Source organism: Sturnira hondurensis, unplaced genomic scaffold, assembly GCF_014824575.4.
Source record: "Sturnira hondurensis isolate 20B ecotype Veracruz unplaced genomic scaffold, ASM1482457v3 Scaffold0021765, whole genome shotgun sequence".
NCBI lineage: Eukaryota > Metazoa > Chordata > Mammalia > Chiroptera > Phyllostomidae > Sturnira > Sturnira hondurensis.
The window spans coordinates 1,368,268-1,390,019 of NW_028094396.1; the positions used below are offsets into that span (position 1 = coordinate 1,368,268).

General features: G+C 36.4%; 1 protein-coding gene across 4 annotated transcripts in view; it reads right to left on the reverse strand.

The window, feature by feature from the left end:
• Positions 1-21,752, reverse strand: part of ZNF148 (zinc finger protein 148) — a 128,332-nt gene that overhangs the window by 83,298 nt on the left and 23,282 nt on the right. For 2 of the 4 annotated variants that reach the window (XM_037033701.1, XM_037033702.1), the window contains one exon: positions 4,997-5,077. The exons of 1 other annotated variant lie outside the window; for it this stretch is intronic. The gene's annotated coding sequence lies outside the window, so the exon portion shown is untranslated. The remainder of the gene's footprint in view (positions 1-4,996; positions 5,078-21,752) is intronic. One more of the 4 variants, XM_037033703.1, reaches the window with a different exon arrangement.

A 21,752-nucleotide genomic window follows, 5' to 3' on the forward strand; every position in this document is an offset into this window, starting at 1 on the left:
CAACAAGACCCATTTTACATTCAAGACTGAAAGAAAAAGATGGGAGGTATGGGGCAGGGAAGGATATAGTGTGAAAACAGTAACCATAAGAGAGCTGGAATAGTTGTATTAATATTAAACGAAATAGCCCTGACCAGTGCGGCTCCACTGGGTATCATCCCACAAAGTGAAAGGCTACAGGTTCGATTGCCTCGGTTGCAGTTCAGTCCCAGTCAGAGCAAGTACAAGAGGCAACCAATCGATATTTTCCTCCCTCTTTCTCCCCACCTTCCCCTCTCTCTAAAAATAAATAAATAAAATCTTTGAGAAAATATTTAACAAAATAGACTGTAAGACAAATACTACTGGAGACAAAGAAAAATATTTCATAATAGTAAAGAGTCAGGAAGATACCATAATAACTGTAACTGTATATGCACCCATAGAGCCCCCAAATAATGAGGCAATAGCTAACATCACTGAAACGTATTAAAAAACAAACAAATAATCATAGTGGGGGATTTCACTCTAAATAACTGATAGTAACTAAACAGAAAATTAGCAATACAGGAAACTCGAATGGTATTATCAACCAACTAGACTTATCTGGCACACACAGAAAACTCCAGCAAATAAAAGTATATTGTTTTCAGGCACATGAAACATTCTCCAAGACAGAGGTAAATGATCTGAAGTCATATAAACTATGTCCTCCAACCACAACAGAATTAAATTAGCTATCACTTAAATTAGAAACTAGAAAATCCTCAAGTGTTTGGAAATTAAACTTTATACTTCTAAATAATATATGGGTCAAAGAAGAAATTAAAAGAGAAATGGAATATTTTTAACTGAATAAAAACAAAAAGTATCAAAATCTATGGGAATTTATAACTTTAAGTATATATATTTTAAAATGTCTCAAATCAGTAATATAAGTTTCCACCTTAACCAAACAGAAAAGGAGCAAACTAAACCCCAAAACATGCCAATGAAAGGAAATAATAAAGATCACAGCAAAAAGTAATAAACTACAAAACAGAAAGTTAGAGAAAAACTAGGCTCTTTAAAAAAAAAATCAGCCCTGACCAGTGTGGCTCAACTGGGCGCCGTCCCACAAAGCAGAGTCACTAGTTCTAGTCCTGGTAGGGGCATGTGCCTGGGTTGTGGGTTTGGTTCCTGGTGGGAACACATACCAGAGGCAACTAATCATTGTTTCTCTCCCTTTCTCTCTCCCCTCCCCTCTTAAAAACTTTTTTAGGTGAACTGATCAAAGTCAAAGAGAAAAAGAAACACAAATTACTAAAATCAGGAATAAGAGAAGGGACATTAGTCTGACCCCTCCTCCCCAAATTATTCTAAGAACCTGAAACAAACATGTTACATGTCAATTGTACGTCAATAAAAATAATTTTAAAAGAATTAAAAGGGAAGGAATATTATAAGTAAATTTATGTTAACAAATGAGATAGCTTTTATGAAACAGAGAAGTTTCTAAAAAGATACAGTATCAAAACTGACTGGAGACAAAAAAAACAACTATGACAAATAAACAAACTGAATTAATACTTAAAAATCCTATCCCCCCCAAAAAAAGAGAGGGGAAAAAAAAAGACCAAGCCCAAATGGCTTCGCTGATGAATTCCCTCAAATATTTAAGGAAAAGTATCAATCCTTCACAAAAGAGAGGAAGTGGGTACATTTTGCAGCTCAGTCTACAAAGCCCAAGTTACCTACCCTAACTGATACCAGAGTCAAAGACTTCACACAAAAACTACACACCAATGTCTCCCATAAACAAAGATACAAAAAATGCTTACAAAATACTGGCAAACTAAATCCAGTAACGTGTAAAAGAGCCCATATAGCATAACCAAGTAGATTTGCCCCATGAATGAAAAATTGGTTTAACTTACAAAAAATCAACTAATGTAATATACCATATTAAGACAAGAACAGACAAAAACTACACGGTTACCTCAATAGACAGAAAAAAGCACTTGACAAAACTTAATACCCATTCATGATAAAAAAAAAAAACAACTCATCAATCTTAATCCTAGAAGAGAACTTCCACAACCTGATAAAAGGCATCCACAAAATACCGACAAGTAACATCATGCTTAATGGTTAAACACAAAGTTTTTCTTGTAAAAATCATGATGCCCATTTTCACCACTTCTATTCAACAGGGAAGGTTCAAGCTAGTAAAAGTAAGCAGGCATTCATTAATTAAGGCATCTAGATTAGAAAGGAAGAAAAAAAATGTCTTAATTCTCTAATGACTCTGCACGTAGAAACTTCCCAATGAATCCACAAAAAATGCTATAAGAACTAATAAACAAGTTCAGCACAGTCCCAAGAAACAAACTCAGCAAGGTCACAAGATATTAGATCAATTAAACAGAAATCGATTCTATTTCTGGAGTGAAATGACAGCTTAATATCGTATCTTTCCATCAAAAATTTGAACTGATTCAAATTTTCTTTTTTTTTTAAAATAATTTATTTATTTATTTTTAGAGAGCGGGGACAGGAAGGAGAAAGAGTGGGAGAGAAACATCAATGTGTGGTTGCCTCTCATGTGTCCCCCACTGGGAACTGGCCTGCAACCCAGGCTGGGAATCGAACCACGATCCTTTCCTTCACAGGCCCACGCTCAATCCACTGAGCCACACCAACCAGGGCTCAAATTTTCTTTTCTTATTCCCTCAGCAGAGCTTCAAATTTTTCAAGCAGATTGCTCCCAGGCATTTTTATCTTTTTGTTACTGTGAATGTATACCTTTTCTTCCATTATTAGTCCCGATGTCTATTATTTGTACAAAAAAATAATTATGCAAATTATTTTTATAAGCACTTCCTTTAGTGAATTCTTTTCATACTATCAATACAAAAACAGGCGGGCAGATGAAATGAACAGGACTAATTTCAGAAACAGACTCCCCTCCCCCCCCGCCATTAACATGGAAATTTAGTATATGATAAATGCGGCTTTTCAAATACACAGAAAAGAAATACATCATTCGCCCTGGCTGGTGTGGCTCAGTTGGTTAGGTATCATCACAGAAACCAGAAGGTTGTAGGTTCAATTCCTGTTTAGGGCACATGCCTATGTTGTGGGTTCATTCCCAGTCACGGTGCCTACAAAAGGCAACCAATCGATGTTCCTCTCCTATTGATGTTTTTCTCCTTCCCTATTTCTCCCTCCCCTCCCCTCTCTCTAAAATCAATAAGCATGTCTTCAGGTGAGAATTTTTTTTTTAAAACACATCATTCAGTAACCAGAAGAGGACACTGGTTAGTCATCTGGAAAAAAGTAAAGCTGGATGTCTACATCCATTGGTTATACCACATATTTTCCACATAACATGATTTTAAACAATTTAAACCATAAAAAGTAATAGAAAATCTGCGTAACTTTTATTCAAGTAGCATATAGTTCACTGAATCTAAAACTACCAATCTCAACATACACAACTATTTTATGTGTTACTAAGAAAGAAACTAGTTTGTCAAACTGTGACAAAGCCATGATTCATTTGACTTAGAGATTTTATAAAGTGGAGGGATCACCAAACGGTGAAGACCTTTTCAATTCTACACAGAAATCTTCCCATCACCTGCTATGAAGAAAAAGATCATTAAATTCGAGCATTAAAAAATTAAAACTTCCGTAAGGCAAAAAACAAAATCAAAAGATAAGCAAAATCTCAGTGGAAATAACCTGCCTGACAAATGACCAGGAGCTCAGCACGTGACCAAAAAGATCACTGAAAAATATACACATGGCCAATAATACTGGGAAAAGTGCTCTCACTCACTCATAACCATAATTTAAAATGGAATACAACAAAATCTGACAAATATTAAAAAGTTTGACCCAAAGTAGTACTGTCAAAGTGCAGTCCCATTTTCCGAAACTACTGATACCGGGGCAATCTTTGTAGTTAGGCAATTCATCCATCAAATTATTAAATGTAGATATTCTTTGGACCAATAATATTTCCCTTAAAAATTCATACTGTAAATATATTTTAAAATATGTACAAAGACATATCCAAGAACATTCACTATACTAGCATTTACTACAGAAAAAACTAAAAACCTAACTATCTATAAAAGGGTGACCAGTTAAAATAATTATGGTACATCCAATTACTGGAACACTACAGAGAATGAAATACGGAATAATATGCAAAGACACAGGAGTTAGTCACAACAGAAAAGACGTGCTGTTGAACAATATGTGTGGAATGATCTCATCTGTGTAAAGAATATGTAAATACAGGTAGAGATATAAATGCCTGCATACATATACGAAACATCTAAAAGGACACACACACACAAATGTTTGCAGTGAACTGGAATGAGGAAAGCCTCTTTTTCTTTAACCTTAGAACATTCTCTACTGCATCAGTGTGTATTCCTCTTATAATAAGCCCTTGTTAAGGAAGGACAAATGCTGAATATGACAATTACATGACAAGAAAATGGGGGGGGACCTGAAAATATGGCCACTAAAACGGCAGTATTTTTCATATTCTCATTTTAAAATAATTCTCAAATAAAATTTTGAGACATGAGAATGTGTGCCACTGATAAGTATGTAAATACCCTGAAAACTGTTAAGCATTTAATTTTCTTTCACTTTTAAAGGTAAAGCACAGATCCAATATATGCATCAACATAGACTACTCTGAGGAGAAAGGAGAGGATCATCTGTGTTCCTAAAATAAGGGAAATGGGGCCTAAAAAGAAACATGAAAGTAATCTACTAAAGTGAGAAAAGATAATGATCTTCATCTTATAAAACTAACAGCATTAATTCACTTCGATGCACAGGTGCCATATCTACATATAGTGGTACACCATGTGTATGTAATATTCAAGCTATATACAATTGGGGATAAAAGGAAAAGGGATTGCCTAGTAAGTGCCATTGTTCCAGGTGTGTTTATGTGCAGGCATATGGGCCTCAAACACAGGTAACAAAGACTCAAACAGTACTGGATTACCTTTATGAAATATGTCAGGCAAATGCCCATCCCGCCAGATCACTTGGCTGAATTTCCAAGCTGTTGATTCCTCCCTCTGTCCTACAAAAGGGTAAAAATACGGGTTATCCCCAAAAGAATCAGGATTACACATGTCCTCAAAGTCAGGTCCAATAGTTTTACACCTAAACATGCTAAGTCTAACAAAATTTTTTCCATGGCAGATACGTTGAATTAAATCAAATTAATAGCAAATAACACTCAGTGCTAAATGATATCGCAAAGAAATGACCCTGACACTAACTGGACTTTTCAAATTTAACTTCTGAGAATTAAGATTTCTTTAAAATCAGGGCAATAAATCTAAAATTATCTTAAACATCTTAAAATAGGAAACAGCATAAAATGTGCTTCATTAAAATCTTACACTAATACTCTCCATTACTCCAATAGTACTATTTCATAATGAAATCCCACAGTAACATTTCCCTCAGCTCAAAAGTCTAACTATATTAAGAATGTCATTTCTAAAAATAAAAAAAAAATACGAAGTATTGAAAATTTTTAAAGCAAAGGTATTTAATAATGCCAAAATGATCTGCACTTTTAAACAGAAAACAAACACCCTACATGAATGCTGCATCGGCACTGGACGCGCTGTGTCTGTGACTGGCCACTTTTTCCTGGCACAGTAAATGGATAATTGAGATCAAAAGCTGACATTTTATTATAAACAAACAATAAGCCAGATGTAATTTTTTATTTGGAAATAATCAAGTATTTTATGAAGGGGCCCTAACACATTTCTTAGGGCTCAATAAATATTTTGCATTTCAATGCAGCTACAAAAGCAGAAAAATTAAGGAAACTTTAAATCTGTACAAAATAACCAAGTATATTATTTCAAAGTTGTGTCACATAATTTTATCCAGGGATTACAAACACTACAGCCTTCTGATAATTCAGCATTTTCTAGTCCAGAGCAGATCAGTAGTTTTGTTGCTACACTAATTACAAAAGAAATTTATTTTAAAATAACATATTTCTACTAAGTTCTTAATCGCCTGCCTCAAAGTTCTGTTCCCATTCAAAAGAGCATATATGCCATTTTTCTCAATTATGTAAAACTTTAAAAAATAGATTTCTATAGTGATAGAATCAAAAAATAAAGGCCATTAAATGTATTAACGTTACGTGCCACTTAACCACAGGGATGCAGTCTAAGAGACGTGTCATTTGGCTATTTCACCACTGTGCAAACACCACAGTGTGCACTACACAAACCCAGAGGGTACAACCTACTGTGCACCTAGGCTGCATAGAACAGTCTACTGCTCTGTAGGGGAGGAAAAATAATTTCCCCTCTACCCTTCTGGGTTCTTGGCTGAGACATCCCTGTAATGAAAGACAGATTAACAGGGGAAAAACAAAAGTTTAATAGCATTTATACCTCCTGTATAAATGGGAGAGACCCAGGAAAACCGATGACTCCCAAAATGGCTGAAGCCGCCACTTTAAATACCATCTTTACTGAAGACAAAAGATGTGGCTGGGAAGGAGTCAGTCAGTAAACAAGGGTAAGGTTGTTATGGAGTGTGGTCTTCTGAAATTTGTAAGTGTCTAAAGATAAGATCATCCCTCCCCCTCCACCTAAGAACTTGAAGGAGAAATCTTACAAATGGAAATTTCCCTTACAAATGTAAGTATCTTTTACAAAGTATAACTTCTACTTCATTTTCAGAACTTTTCTCATGTCTTCAATTTCTTAAAATTAACCAGCCTAAAATAATCCTACGCCAAACAGACATACTTTGAGAGCAACCCACTGTTCCCCTCCAGCACTTATGCTACCAACCTGTACAGCAGCATGGCACTGTACTGACTACTGTGGACAACTGGTTAAGTCTTTGTGCAGTATGTTATGCTAGGAATTCAGGACCAACAGATCCTTCGGAGGGCTAGGGAATCACTAGGCCATAGGAATTTTTCAGCTCCACTGTCACTAGGTGATAAGAATTTTTCAGTTCTATTATAACCTTATGGGACTAAGGTTGTAAATGTGGTCCATCATTGCAGGGGATGTTATGTTACTGTAGCAGACATTAAGAACAGGTAATCCAAAACAGTACCTGCACTACACTGCTACTCACTATTCTAATGGTCTTTACTGTATTCAACTTTTAGAATTTCTAACATAGCTACAGAAATAAAGTTGACAGAATAAGCATGGCAAACGCTGCATGCAGGAAATAAAAATGTCTTCTAATTATACATTTTAGTATTACATTCTGAGTTTTTTTAAAGTTGACTGGCTATAACTAGTCCACAATCATATTACATAAGTCATCTCATAACACAGTAATATCCACAGACTGAGTCAAATGTTTTTGAAATGTTAATTTTTTATTTAAAATGCATAAATGAAGGCTGTCATATATCGAAGACCATATCTACACTAGGCATGTTAAAAGAGAAACAAAAAATAAAATAGTGAAGAAGGAAAAATAAATGTGCCGCTCTCCCACATGAACATGTACAAAATAATATAACCTCGAAGTCTAAATCTACTATCAGAAATTTTCAAACATCTTTGCCTCCACAACCCTTCCTCACTCTGGAAACCCGCGATCCCCTAACTCACCGCACAGTCTCCCCCTGGAACTTGAACTCACTCAGCAGTATCTGCCAATTTCACTTCCCCTTCTGGGCCCTACCCGTCTCGTTCTTCTCCCACTCCTCTTCACCGAGAACGGGAAGAAGAACCTACCACGCTAGAAACTAAAGCCTGCAGGACCAAATGAAAGAGATGAAGCGCCTTTTCCTGCCATGCTCCCACGTCAGAAGTTAGTAAAAATTCTCGCTTAGCAATTCTTCTGATTCAAGATTTTACTGACTAAATATTCCCTAGCTATAACCATTTGTATACATATAAACAGTCAAATAAAGACTAAAAACGTACTTTAAAGTAGAAATTTTATATTTATGCTATCAATCAAGATGTTTATTTTTAGTCAATACAGACGCTAATAGATCCATACTACAGTATAAATATGGACTCCATTTTACATGGTATGAACCTTCACACTTACTTAATAATTAAGGCAGTTTTCCACCAATACCAACAATAACTATGGTACAGAAAGAAAAGTAATGAAGTATTTTACAGGGACCATTCACTATTGTCCTTACCCAAATTAAAATGACTGCATTTTGGCCCTGGCCACAGAGGCTCAGTTGGTTGGGTGGGGTCCTGCAAAGCAAAAGGCCTCTGGTTTGATTCCCAGTCAGGAAGGCCTGGATTGCGGGCCTGGTGCCTGCTTCAAACACATGCAAGAGGCAAAACCAATGGATGTTTCTCTCTTACATCAGTGTTTCTCTCCCTCTTGTTCTTCCTATCTTCCTTTCTCTCTAAAGATATAAAACAATCTTAAAAAATTTTTCTTCATTTTGATTTGACAGGTAATATTCCAATAAACTTGCCAGCGGGTGGTCTGATTTATTATTTAAGCCAACATTTTTGTCATTGAGTCAATGTTTTTGATCACTTGATATATATGTACAACAAACACACTACGTAAGTAAGATTTTTAAGACATGCACAAAATACCATGGTTTCTACCCAAAGGAGTTCATAATTTAGCAAAGAAAGTACGCAAACAACAAATGTTTGTGACAATATAAATGCTAAGTGCTGTAACTGAAGTTTAAGTAATTTATCGTAGAAAAATCAAAACAGAGAGGAGTTAATTCTCCCTTCACCACCTTTCCAAAAGAAAAGGAAGAAGGGACTTTTAATGCTGATTCCACATTTAAAAATGCTCTGGACTTTGCTTAGTAGTGTTCCTAAGACTTTGTGTGTATTAACTCACTTAAACCAAACAACAAACCTATCAGATTGGTGCTATTATTATTCACATTTTACAGAGGAGAAAACTGAAAGGTTAAAGAACTTACCAAAGATTATAACACTAACAATTGGCAGAACACAAGTCTTTATAATGGTATATAATCTACTGTACCATCCCTGCTCCCAGCACCACCATCACCAGCATCCTGTCAGCTTTCAGACCTCATCTTCCAAGAGCGTCCAACCTTTTGGTGTCTCTGGGCCACACTGAAAAAAGACAACTTGCCTTGGACCACACATTAAATACACTATAACTCATAATCACACACACACAAAATTTCATAATGTTTTAAGTAAATTTACGATTCTGTGTCACAGCCATCCTGAGCCACACGCGGCTCGTGGGCGGCAGGTTGGACACCCCCAATTCTAGCTCACTCTGCCTGAGCCTCGCTGACCAGACCTGATCTCCACAGACCGTCTAGCATGCTACCACCCGCGGGGCCTCCTGCGTGGCCTATTCCTAGGCCTGAAACACTTCCCCCAGGGATACTCAGAACTAAAAGTCTCCTACCTACTCCAAGCCTCCACTCAATTATCGTCTTGTTAATGAGGCTTTTTCCTGCCGTGACATTTAAAATTGTAACCTATCTCTACATACACTCACCTAATCCCCTCTGATCCATTATACATTTTGTATAGTACTTCCCACCTCTCAACATATTATATAACCTACTTATTTACGATATTTATATTTTTTACTGCCCTCAACTGTAAGCTCCGCAAGAGCAGAAATTTTTGTTTGATTCACAGATACATCTATCTCACGGGCCCAAAACAGTGTCTTGCAAACGGGAGATACTTAATATTGTTAAATGATTAAATAAAGCTGAAATCCATCCAGGAAACCAAGCTAAAGCACCAGACAATGCCATCTCTCAATTATGGAATCACAGATGACACTAAGGTGTCCAGAGAAGCTGCATTAACCTAACAAAACAGTGGAACCTGGTATTAAAACCGGTCTTGTGGGGTTCTGGCAACATTACCCTTCAGCCTGATAATGTCCCTAAAAAAAACTTGAAGGTCTTGAAAGTAAAGACAATCAACCTACTGAAAAGTCTACTGTAAATTTTACAGAACACTGTTACCAAACAGAAAACAATAATTCTTAGCAATCTAAAGAATGGTTTAATCCAACCTAACTAAACTTCCGGTCTTTGTTATAAAAGAATGCTAGTAAAAAATTTCAGAAGTACTCTGATAGAAAAGCTACAAAAATTACAAGCGCTTTACAATAAGTAGGAAGAGTTTCTTTAGTTTCTTTCAGTTATTCCACATGCTTCATAATTTGGTTCTAGGATAACTTCTACCTGACAGATAATTTTCAAACTGTATCTTTACTTTGTTTGCAGGGTATACTTTCAGTCTACCAAATCATTTCAACTGTCACCTGTGCCTAGAAAAGAATGTGAAAGATGAGGCTTTATGAATTAGTCTATCAAAACCCCAATAAGAAAAGTGTTAATAAAAGAAATCCCCACAAAAATCATCAAGAATATTAATTTCTAAGGCAAATAAAATTTAATATAAGAAAGATTTAAGATGGAGGTGTAGGCAGAAATGCTTTGCTTCCTAGCACAACCAAAAGAAGGATAACAACCAATGTAAAAGCAAAAACAACGGAACTGCCAGAAGATCAAACTTCATGGACGTCCGACAACCAAATAGTTGCAGAAGAAACATTCACCCAGAGGGGCAGGAGGCACAGAGAGGAAGAGGGGCGGAGAAGGGGTGTGGCGAGGAGCGGCAGCTGCCAGTCCCACACTCACGTTCAGATAAACCCAGAGGAAGAACTGGGGAGGGAGACAAACCGCACACTCCAGGGTTCTAGCTCGGGAAAACAGCCTCAACAAACTCTGGCTATAAAAACCTGTGGGCGATGTGGCGGCAGGAGACATTCCCAGTCTCACAAGAGGGTCCTTTGGAAAGGCCCACGGGGTCCTGGAAGGTACATAAGCCCACCCACCTAGGAATCAACAGCTGAAGGAGCACAATCCACTTGTGGGAAGTGAGAGAAGTAGCAGAAAATGGGGCAAGAGCTGAGCAAGCTAGCAGGCTGCATTGTTCCCTCTGACTCCTTCCCAACATACAGTGCCACAACACAATGAAGAGGATTGCCCCACCCTGGCAAATACACAAGGCTCCGCCCCTTACTATGTAACGGGCGTGTGGAGACAAAGAAATATGGCCCAAATGAAAGAACAGATCAAAACTCCAGAAAGAACTATGCAGTGAGCAGACAGGCAACCTATCAGATGCAGAGTTCAAAACGCTGGTAATCAGTATGCTCACAGAAATGAATGAAGTCAAAAAATGAAGGAAGGAAATAAAGGCTAGACAACGTGAAATGAAGGAAAATATACAGGGAACCAACAGTGAAGGGAAGGAAACTAGGACTCAAATCAACAATTTGGAACAAAAGAAATAAGCATCCAACTGGAACAGAATGAAGAAATAAGAATTCAAAAAAATGAGGAGACGCTGAGGAACCTCCAGGACAACTCTAAATGTTCCAACATCCAGAAGGAAAGAGGAAGAGCAAGAAACTGAAAACTTATTTGAACAAATAATGAAGCAAAATTTCCCCAATCTGGAAAAGGAACTAGACTCCCAAGTCCAGGAAGCTCAGAGCGTCTCAAATAATTTGGATCCAAGAAGAAACACACCAACCAAGAAATACCATAATTAAGTTACCCAAGATTAAAGAGAAAGAATATTAAAAGTATCAAGAGGAAAGAAGAGAGTTATCTACAAAATAGTTCCATTAGACTATCAGCTGATTTCTCAAAAGGGACCTTATAGGCAAGAAGGGGCTGGAAAGAAGTATTCAGTCATCAAAGGCAAGGACCTACATTCACGATTACTCTACCCAGCAAAACTTTCACTTAAAACAGAAGGGTAGATAAAGTGCTTCCCAGATAAGGTCAAGTTCAAGGAGTTCATCATTACCAAGACCTTAGTATATGAAATGTTAAAGGGACTTTTGTAACAAAAAGAAGATAAAAAACTACGAAGAGTAAAATGACAACAAACTCACAATTATCAACAACTGAACCTAAAAAATAAAAACAAACACAAACTGAGGAAACAACCAGAATGGTAACAAAAATCACAGAAATGGAGATCATATAGAGGGTTATCACTGAAGAGGGGGAGGAGGAGGGGGAGACTGGGGGGGAAAGTACAGGGAATAAGAAGCATGACAGGGGGAAGTTAAGGACAGTGTATAAAATGGAGAAGCCAAAGAACTTATATACACAATCCACGGATATGTAAGAGGGGGTGATGCTGGAGGGTTGGGGCATGCAGAGCTGAGGGGAATAAAGGGGACAAAATACTGGGAAAACTATAATAGCAAATTAATAAGATATACTTAAGAATCTATCCAAAATTTAACTGTTTTATAATTACATTGCATCATGTACCTTAATACCACTTCCAAATATTCAATATGCCCAATCTAGAAAAGCCATTCATTGATAAAGAACATAGTTCTTGGTTAAGATTATCTTTTGTAAAGCCTCGTTTTTAGAGTTGCATTAAAATGTGGATGCTTACAATTTTTACCTTATATACTTCCATAAGCACTGTCAAATAAAAAGGCTATCTCTGTTCTTTAAATGTAATCAAAAAGGAAAAAAAAGAAACCCAAAGCAAAGAAAGAATAAATAATAGCACACATGGCATAAGAATCTGAAACAAAAAATGCTGTAGCTAAAAGGCCTTTAACATCTTTTAACTAGATCATCATGTAATAATTAGTCAAGTTCTAATTTTACATTAATTTTTTACTTTTGTAAAAGTAAAACACTTGTTCTAGGCATGAGATTTCTATGAATAGGGTTAGAATTTCTATATAATAATAAAGTACAGACATATGTGTTCTTTTAAGAACTCTATCTGAATAATGGTCTCACGGTACATAAACTGGGGCAAATGTAGGTTTGCAGTTTTCCATAAGGAAAAATAATACAATAATTAACAAATAATAATACAATACAAAAATAAACTGTTTCGTATACTCACAACTGTAAATCTTTTGCCCCACCCTGTATTTTTCATGACTAAGGAAGAATGACAGCCCAAAAATTCAAACAAACCACCCCAGAAATTAACCACAGACAGATCTTTCCAAACCATTTTCCATTTCTACTCTCACCAGTAATCAAACCAATATCTTCTAAAGTTTGCAATTACTGCAATTAATCCACTTTGTTGAAAAGAAAAATCCTATAAAGGGGTAATCAGATTCTTAAAAAATAACTGACCAAAGCGAATAAAATCAAGCCACCAACTGAAATTTTCACATGCTCTTGACCTTTGCAAATTACCTAACCAGTAAACATTCATTAACTAAGAAACCAACTTGCCACCCACATCTGAAAACGTAACAGTAAGCATTTCTATAAGCTCCTTAGACTATCAATCACTACAGAGATAGAACTGACCTTTAAGTCTAAATCACTCATTGAGGGAAGCCACTTCCCAAATCAAACCCAGCACAATGGGGATGTCAACAATGTAATCCTTCCCACAATTTATTAATAGAAACTAGTTTTTAAAATTAGTAAGCCACTAAACTCAAGGCAAAGCTGCTTTACTTGTCCATAAATTTTCCATCCATACACATTAACAGTGTAAACAACCATAAAATATTTGTGCTGTGATGATCAAGATCATTTAGGCGACCTTTCAAATGACCTCTTCAAAGATGATGTAAGCACAGCCTGACACAGTACTTTATGGTCTACAAAGCGCGTTCTCATGTCACATTTCATTTGATCCTTACAACCACCTGGAGGCTGTCCCTGTTTGTCCCAGTTCCACAGATGATGAAACCAGGATTCAATGGGTTAAGTGCCCAAGGTTACACAACACCTAAGTGTCAAGTCAAAGACTTCAACCAGATCCTCTGCCTCCTAATAAATGTCTAACACAGAACCACAAGAGAGGTCATTCCCAAGTTAAAATAACTTTATGTTACTCCCAGCAATGTTCTGGAAGTTCAAAAAAACCCCACAAAGCTTTGAAATCTAATATCAATGAATGCAAAATTTGAAATTAAATGTTATCTATGATGAGTTACTATGTAAATAAACAGAGAAAATTTATCTGATTTCCATAACACAGAAATTATTCTACTGTAATAAGAGAACCCTACAAAAATTACACGAATACACATTCAAAATGAGCTTATTTGACTTTTCTAGTGTCATTTTTTGTGAACAAAAACATGTTAAAAGGTTATTAAAACTCAAAGATAAGAGGAAAGTATAAATATTACTTCTAATATGAATATAATTAAATACTCTCATTTAAAAACTTGTATATGCCTAGCTGGTGTGGCTCAGTAGATTCACTACTGGCCTGCAGACTGAAGGGCAGTTGGTTTGATTCCCAGACAGGGCACATGCCCGGGTTTCTGGCTAGGGCCCCAGCAGGCAGCACACGAGAGACAACCACACATTGATGTTTCTCTCCCTCTTTTTCTCCTTCCCTTCCTCTCTCCAAAAATACACAATTTTTTAAATAAAGTAAAATAAAAACTTGTATAGGGTTCATAAAAAGCCAATGTGTCATTTGACAATTTTCACTTATTCAACACCAAAGTCAATCACTCTCATCTCCTGTCTCAAACACATGCCCAGGATAAAACGAGGCGCCAGACGCAATGCAGAGGTGAGCCCACACATACAGGAAATGGCTTTTAATCAGATTAGGAAGCTGAGATTCGCCATCAGAGTCAATCAGAGAATATCTCAAGAAGTGGCGGCAAAGGAGCCCAGTGATTTCTCCATAATTGCAATAACTATTAAATTTGAACAATTCATGAAACGTGTTAGTAAGACTGGTGGTTTTTTCCTCAGTAAAAGTCAATTTGGCAAGTTAACTCATTATATAGAAACAGCTCCTACTACTGCTGGATGGACATTTTCCTTTTTTTTTAAGTATTTTTAATTGATTATGCTATTCCACTTTTCCCAAATTTCCCCCTTTTATCCCCCCTCCACCTGCCCCACCAACCCTCCAGCATCCCCCACCCCCTTAGTTCATGTCCATGGGTTGTACATATAAGTTAGACATTTTCTTATTTGGGGCTAACTTATTCTCAAGTAGAAAAGTAGGAAATGTAAAAGCAGGCCATTTCATCTTTCCTTTTCAAACTATGAATTAGAAACAATACAAGATTAATAGTATTGTTTTTAAAATGTATATTAATAGTAAAGTACTATATGTATTACTAGAATTATTAAACATCTTATATACAAATAATCTATTAAGCAAACACATCTTTAAAGAAAATACCCAGGCTTTATAATCTCATTTTAATAAACTATGCCACAAAATCTGTTCATGTGACAGACACATAGTGAAACAGCACGAATCTCCTCCTCAGCACCCTCCTGATCTGGCTACCGCTGACCTCCCTAAAACTTAAGTGTCCAATATTGTGAATTATAATTGAAGCAAGCATTTATACAGTGCTTAAACATGACAAAGCACATATGCACGTATCTTTTTTTCCCAAAGCTTAAATAACCCACTGGATGGAGATCATTCACGTTCACAAAAATTAGACAGGGTAAGATGGCACAGACCTATTTTTCGCCGACCCTCCTCAACAAACACAGCTCTAAAACATAACAACACAAGAGACAACCAAAGGAAAATTCTGAAAAGTAATAAGAAGGCAGAGAGAACCAGTTTGGGACATCCAGACTGGAGAAACAGAAGAACATCAGGATGTTTTAAGTCCCTACACCCAAAAGAAGGCAATCAAGACTTACACATTCCAGCCCTGGCTGATGTAGCTCAGTGGATTGAGTGCGGGCCTGTGAACCACACAATCGCGGTTCGATTCCCAGTCAGGGCACATGCCTGGGTTGCAGGCCAGTTCCCGGTTCCTGGCAGGGGACGCACGAGAGGCAACCATACATTGATATTTCTCTCCCTCTCTCCTTCCCTTCCCCTCTAAAGATAAATAAATAATATTTTTTAAAAAAAGACATTCCAGCCACCAATTCAGCAACTGAGGCAGACCAGAGAGTCACATTCCCCCCCCAAATTAAAGCGAGTCCCTCTGCAATATCGGGAAGATCAACTGGAAGCCCGAACGACAGCACACACAGGGAAAAGCAATTCTTCCTTCTCCACCTGGTCTGGGACTCCAGCTTTCTGCCTAGAGATACAGATGCAATTAGGCAAAACTGATGGGACCCAGCAAGAGCAAGAGGCTCAGTCTGGGCCCAAACTATCGTCCCTCACTCAGAGATGCAGGAAGGGACAGCAAAGGATGTTGGGGCAGGAGGGAACCAGTAGGAGGATCCCACCACAATCCTCTCCTACCTAGGGCTGCCCTGAAGCTTGGCATGGGGAAATCCCTTTTGCTCCCTCAAGAAGCACCAGCAAAGACCCCTGGGAGCCCAGCAGCACCCAATAAATCAAGCTGCCCATAAAGGCTCTAAAAACTAAACTGTCATTAGAACCAGTGCTCACAAAAGTGGGACAAGACCTGTATGCAAAATCTAAACAAGATGACTGACTGACTGCCAAAATTAAAAATGTAAATAGGGCCCAGAACCTCCTAAAACAATAGATAAAATAGAAATAACCCAAGAAAATCACAACATGAATGAGAAAAGATAATCTACTAAGGCCAACACAGAGAAGAATCAAGATGTTGGAATTAGCTAATAAGTATTTTAAAACAATGATAATAAAAATCAATTTTTATTGATTTTTAGGTACAAAAATCTGTTAGACTATTAGGTACAAACCAGTCCTGGGGATGTAAAGTTCAGCAATCAATCATAAATTTTCCTGAAACAAGTGGAAAATGGAAAATCTCTGGAAAGAAAGAAACAGAAGCTATAAAAAAGAAACAAAAGGAAACTACAGAAGAAAAAAGTACAATATCGTAGCCGCCCCCTTACTTGTGAGGGATATGTTCCAAGAACCCAGCAAGTGCCCGGAACTATGGATATCAAACCGTACATATGCTATGCCTTTCCCTATACATACATACTACTAATACTTACCTATGACAAAGTTTAACTTATAAACTAAGCACACTTAAGAGATTAACAATAACTAATAATAAAAAGAGAACACAAGTTTTCAACTGCTATAACAGAAGAATTTTTAAAATGTGCAATACCTGACTCTTTAGTCAGGGGCACTGGCCTCTTTTCCCTGAGATTGTCAAACAAAAAAAATGACAACAGCCAACACAACAATAACCATCCAGTGTGAACGAAGCAAAATCATTCCTAATTTTCTTTTTGCGGTTGGATAAGAAAAACTTTATTTTTTGGTGTGCCACAGAATTTTAGTGATTAGTTTATGTGTGCCATGATATGAAAAAGGCTGAAAACCACTGAAACAGAAAAATGACAACAATATACTACAATAAAATGTACGTGAATGTGGTCTTTCTCTCAGAATCTTATTGTACTGTACTCATCCTCTTTCTTCTTATAATGATATAAGATGATCAAATGCCTACGTGATGAGAGAAGTGAGCTGAATGACACTGGCATGTAACATAGCACCGAACTATTGTTGACTTCTGAAAATATGTCAGAAGGAGAATCATTTGCTTCAGGTGATCCTGGATCACCAAGCCTAACAATGTCTATGGTTGAATGTCAGCAGCAGAAAATGTTGATGGTTGGTAAATTTTGGTATTTTCCGACTGTGGTTAACCACAGATAACTGGAACCACAAAAGCAAAATTACATATATAAGAGACCTCTGTAACTGAAAATTTTAAAATTCACTGGAATGGCTCAATACAAACATGGAGATGACAGGAAAAAGAATCAATGAACTTGAAGACAGAAAAAAGAGAACTCACTCATAATGGAAGGAAAATAAGAGAAGGGCTGAAATGGTATTTATAGAAAGAATGGCTGAAAACTACTCAAATGTAGCAGATACAAACTTACCAATCCAAAAAACTGAGCAAACCCAAACAGGATAAACCCAAAGAAATTTACACCAAGACACATAATAATTAAATGTTCAAAAACCAAAGACCCCCCCACCCCCCGCCAAAAAAAGCAACTTCCAAGGCAGGCAGACATTAAAGAAATGTTTGCCTATAATAAAACAATTCAAATGACACTAGATTTCTCATCTGAAACCACAGAAACCTAAAAAAGATGGCACAATATTTTTTGAATACTAGAAAAAAAGAACTGCCAACCAAAAATTCCATAGCCAGTGAAACTATGGAATTTTCTACAGGAATGTCTTAGCCCATTCAGGCTGCTGTAACAAAATACCAACAAATGGGTGGCTTAAAAACAAAAATTTACTTCTGGAGGCTAGACATCCGAGACCAGTGCCCCAGCACAATCGGGTGAGGGCTCTCTTCCTCAGATGGCATAAAGGCTGCCACTTCAGCACATCGGTTATATGACCCCATTCACGAAGTCTCCCCACTCATGACCTAATGACCTACCTAAGGCCCCAACTCCTAAAACCATATTGGGCATTAGGATTTCAACAGATGAGTTTTAGGGGAATGCTTTCAGGTGATAGCAAGAAACAAAGGGGACTTTAAAAAAAAGAATTCTCAAAAGAGGAAAAACTAAAAGAATGTGTCACTAACACAGGTATACAAACAGCTTATCTTTCCATCAACAGTTTTATAAATCATACTTGATGACTGAAACAAAAAGTACAACATTACCTAATACACGAGACAACTATATTTCAAAATTGAGAAGAAAAGGGTAAAATAGGACTGAAGTTTCAACACTTTAGTAAAAGTAATAAAATGCAGATACCAGTAGATTATTAAAAGTCATATATGCATTCTGCAATAACTACAACCACCTACAAAAACTATACCACAACAGATTCCAAAACAATATATTTTTTAAAGATTTTATTTTTAATTTTTTTTGGGGGGGAGAGAGAAGAGAAAGGAGGGAGAAAGAAAAGGAGTGAATCACTGGTGTGTGAAAAGAACATCACTTGGTTGCCTCTCACACACCCCCAGACTGGGGACCTGGCCCACAACCCAGGCATGCATCCCGACCAGGAATCAAACCAATGGCCCCTAGGTTTGCAGGATGGTGCTTAACCCACTGAGCCACACCAGTCAAGGCACCAAAACATTACTAATAGGTCTTTTATGAAAGATGGAATCCTAAAACATGTTCTAGTAATCTGCAGGAAGGCAATCAAAAGACTGGCAGGGTAGATTTTTTATAATCACCCAATTACACGTTACTAATAAGAAATTCTTATGGGGGTGGAGGAATAAGTGATAATGGAAAAATACACTTAAATAATGAAAAATTAAAAATATTAAAAAATAAGGAAATTTTAACATACACTGAAAGTAAAAGAATAGAAAAACTGTAACAGCTTTTTTTTTTAAGGCAGAGTGGCCAAATTAATAACACAATCAACCAAAAGAGTCTAACTAATGTATGTATACAGGGGTGGGGCAAAAGTAGGTTTACAGTTGTGACATTCTTTTGAGTTAATAAAGCTATTGTAATAATCATAACCTGCATGTCTTTTTCCATATGGACAACTGGAAACCTACTTTTTACCCATCGCATACAGAATATTCCATCCAACAAAAGCACAATACATATTTCTCTCAAAGCATCCGTGAAACATTCACCATGACAGACCATATCTTCAACTATAAAACAAACCTCATCAAATTTAAAAGAATTAAAATAATAGAGTGCATTCTCTGACCATAAAGAAAAAACAACATGCTTCTAAAAAGTCCATGAGTCAAAGAGAGTCTCAAAGAAAATTTTAAAATATATACATAAGAATTAATGAAAATAAAAACACATGTCAAAATATGTGCAATGCTGCTAAAGCAATAATTAGAAGAAAATGTATAGAACCAAATGCATATACTAGAAATGATGCAAGATCAAATCAATAACTTAATTACCTGCCAAGAAACTAAAGAAGAGCAAAATATAAACCTAAATTAGCAAACAGTAGAAAGGAAACAATAAAGAACAAAAATCAGTGAAATCAAAAATAGAGAAAATCAATGAAGCAAAAATTGTATAAGCCTCTAACATGATTACCAAAAATAAGACACAAATCATCAATATGAGGAATGAAAGAGGGATATCACTATAGTTTTGCATCAATTAAAAAATACTGAGGTAATAGTATACAAAACAACTTCACATTCTTAAATTAGAAAATATGAACCAATTTCTCAAAATCTTACTACCAAAGCTAAACTGAAATGAATTCCATAATCTAAACAGTTCTGTAATTAGTAAAGAAAAATGAATTCTTAAATTTCAAAGCTCCCCCAAGAAAAGAATTTCCAGGCTCCGAAAACTTCACTGGGGAGCCCTACCAAAAATTTAATAAAGAATTAATCCCAATTGTTCACAAACTCCTCTCAAAAACATACAAGGGAATATTTCTCAATACACTTTCCAAGAGGTCAGCATTAAGGATGCCAATGATACCAGATACAGGTATCACAAGGAAGAAAACAAAAGCCATTATCTACTATGAACATAGACACAAAAAATCGCACCCTGACCTTGTGGCTAATTACATTGGGGATCCTCCTGCAAAGCGAAAGGTCACTGGCTGACTCTGGATTCCAGTCAGGTGACATGCCTGGGTTGTCACTCCAGGACCCTTTAGAGAAGCAACCAATGGATGTTTCTCTCCCTCTCTTGCTCCCTTCCCCTCTTTCTAAAAATTACAATGCATTCTTTTAATCCTCAACAAAATACTACCAAACCAAATTCACTAACACATAAAAAAAACTATTCGTTATGCATCAATGCTAAGTGGGATTTATCTTGGGAAAGCAAAATTAATTTAAATCCTGAAAAATCAACTAATATATTCTCACCATATCAAAAAAATAAAGAACATAAACCTTCATTTTTTTTGTAAATCATCTCAGTAGATGCAGAAAAACATTTGAAATCTAACAAACTTAAACAACAAAGTACTCAACAATTAGGAACAGAAAAAAAATGTCCTCAACTCAATAAAGGCCATCAAAGAAAAACCCGGAGTTAACAACATTATACTTAATGGTAAAATAGTGAATGCTGTCCCCCTACAACCAGAAACAAGACAAAGATGTCTGCTTTCGCTGCTTTTACTCAACACTGTACTAGACATTCTAGCAAGAAGAATTAGGCAAGAACATAAAACAAAAAGCATTCACATGGAAAGGAAGAGGTAAAATTGTCTTCATTTGCAGATGCCATGATATTATAATACAGAAAACCCTAGAGAATCCACTAAAAATTATAAGATCCTAAATTACAAACCCAGTAAAAAACAAACAAGCTCAGCAAGGCTGAATAGTACAAGGACATTATACAAAAATCAACTGTATTTCTACATACTAACAATAAATAATGTAACAATAAAATAAGAAAGTACTGTCACTTATTATAGCAGCAAAAAGGATAAAGTACTTAGCAATAAATTTAACAAAAGAGGTACAAGACCTGAACACTGAAAAACTATAAATTATACCTTTTAAGGAAATTAACACCTAAACAAATAGACACCTGGTGTTCATGGATCAGGAAAGTTTATACTGTTAAGATGAAAATATTTTACCAAATTGATCTGCAAATGTAATACAACCCATGTCAAAATCCCAACAGTGGTTTCTGCAGAAACTGACAAACTACCCTAAAATTCATACAGAATTGCAAGGGACGCAGAATGCTCAAAACAATCTTGAAAGTTGAGAAGAACAAAGTTAGAGGATGCATACTTCCTGATTTCAAAACTTACTACAAAGCCACAGTAACCAAACCACTGTAGTAGTGACATAAAGATACAGACATACAAATCAAGGAATAGAATTGAGAGACCATAAAT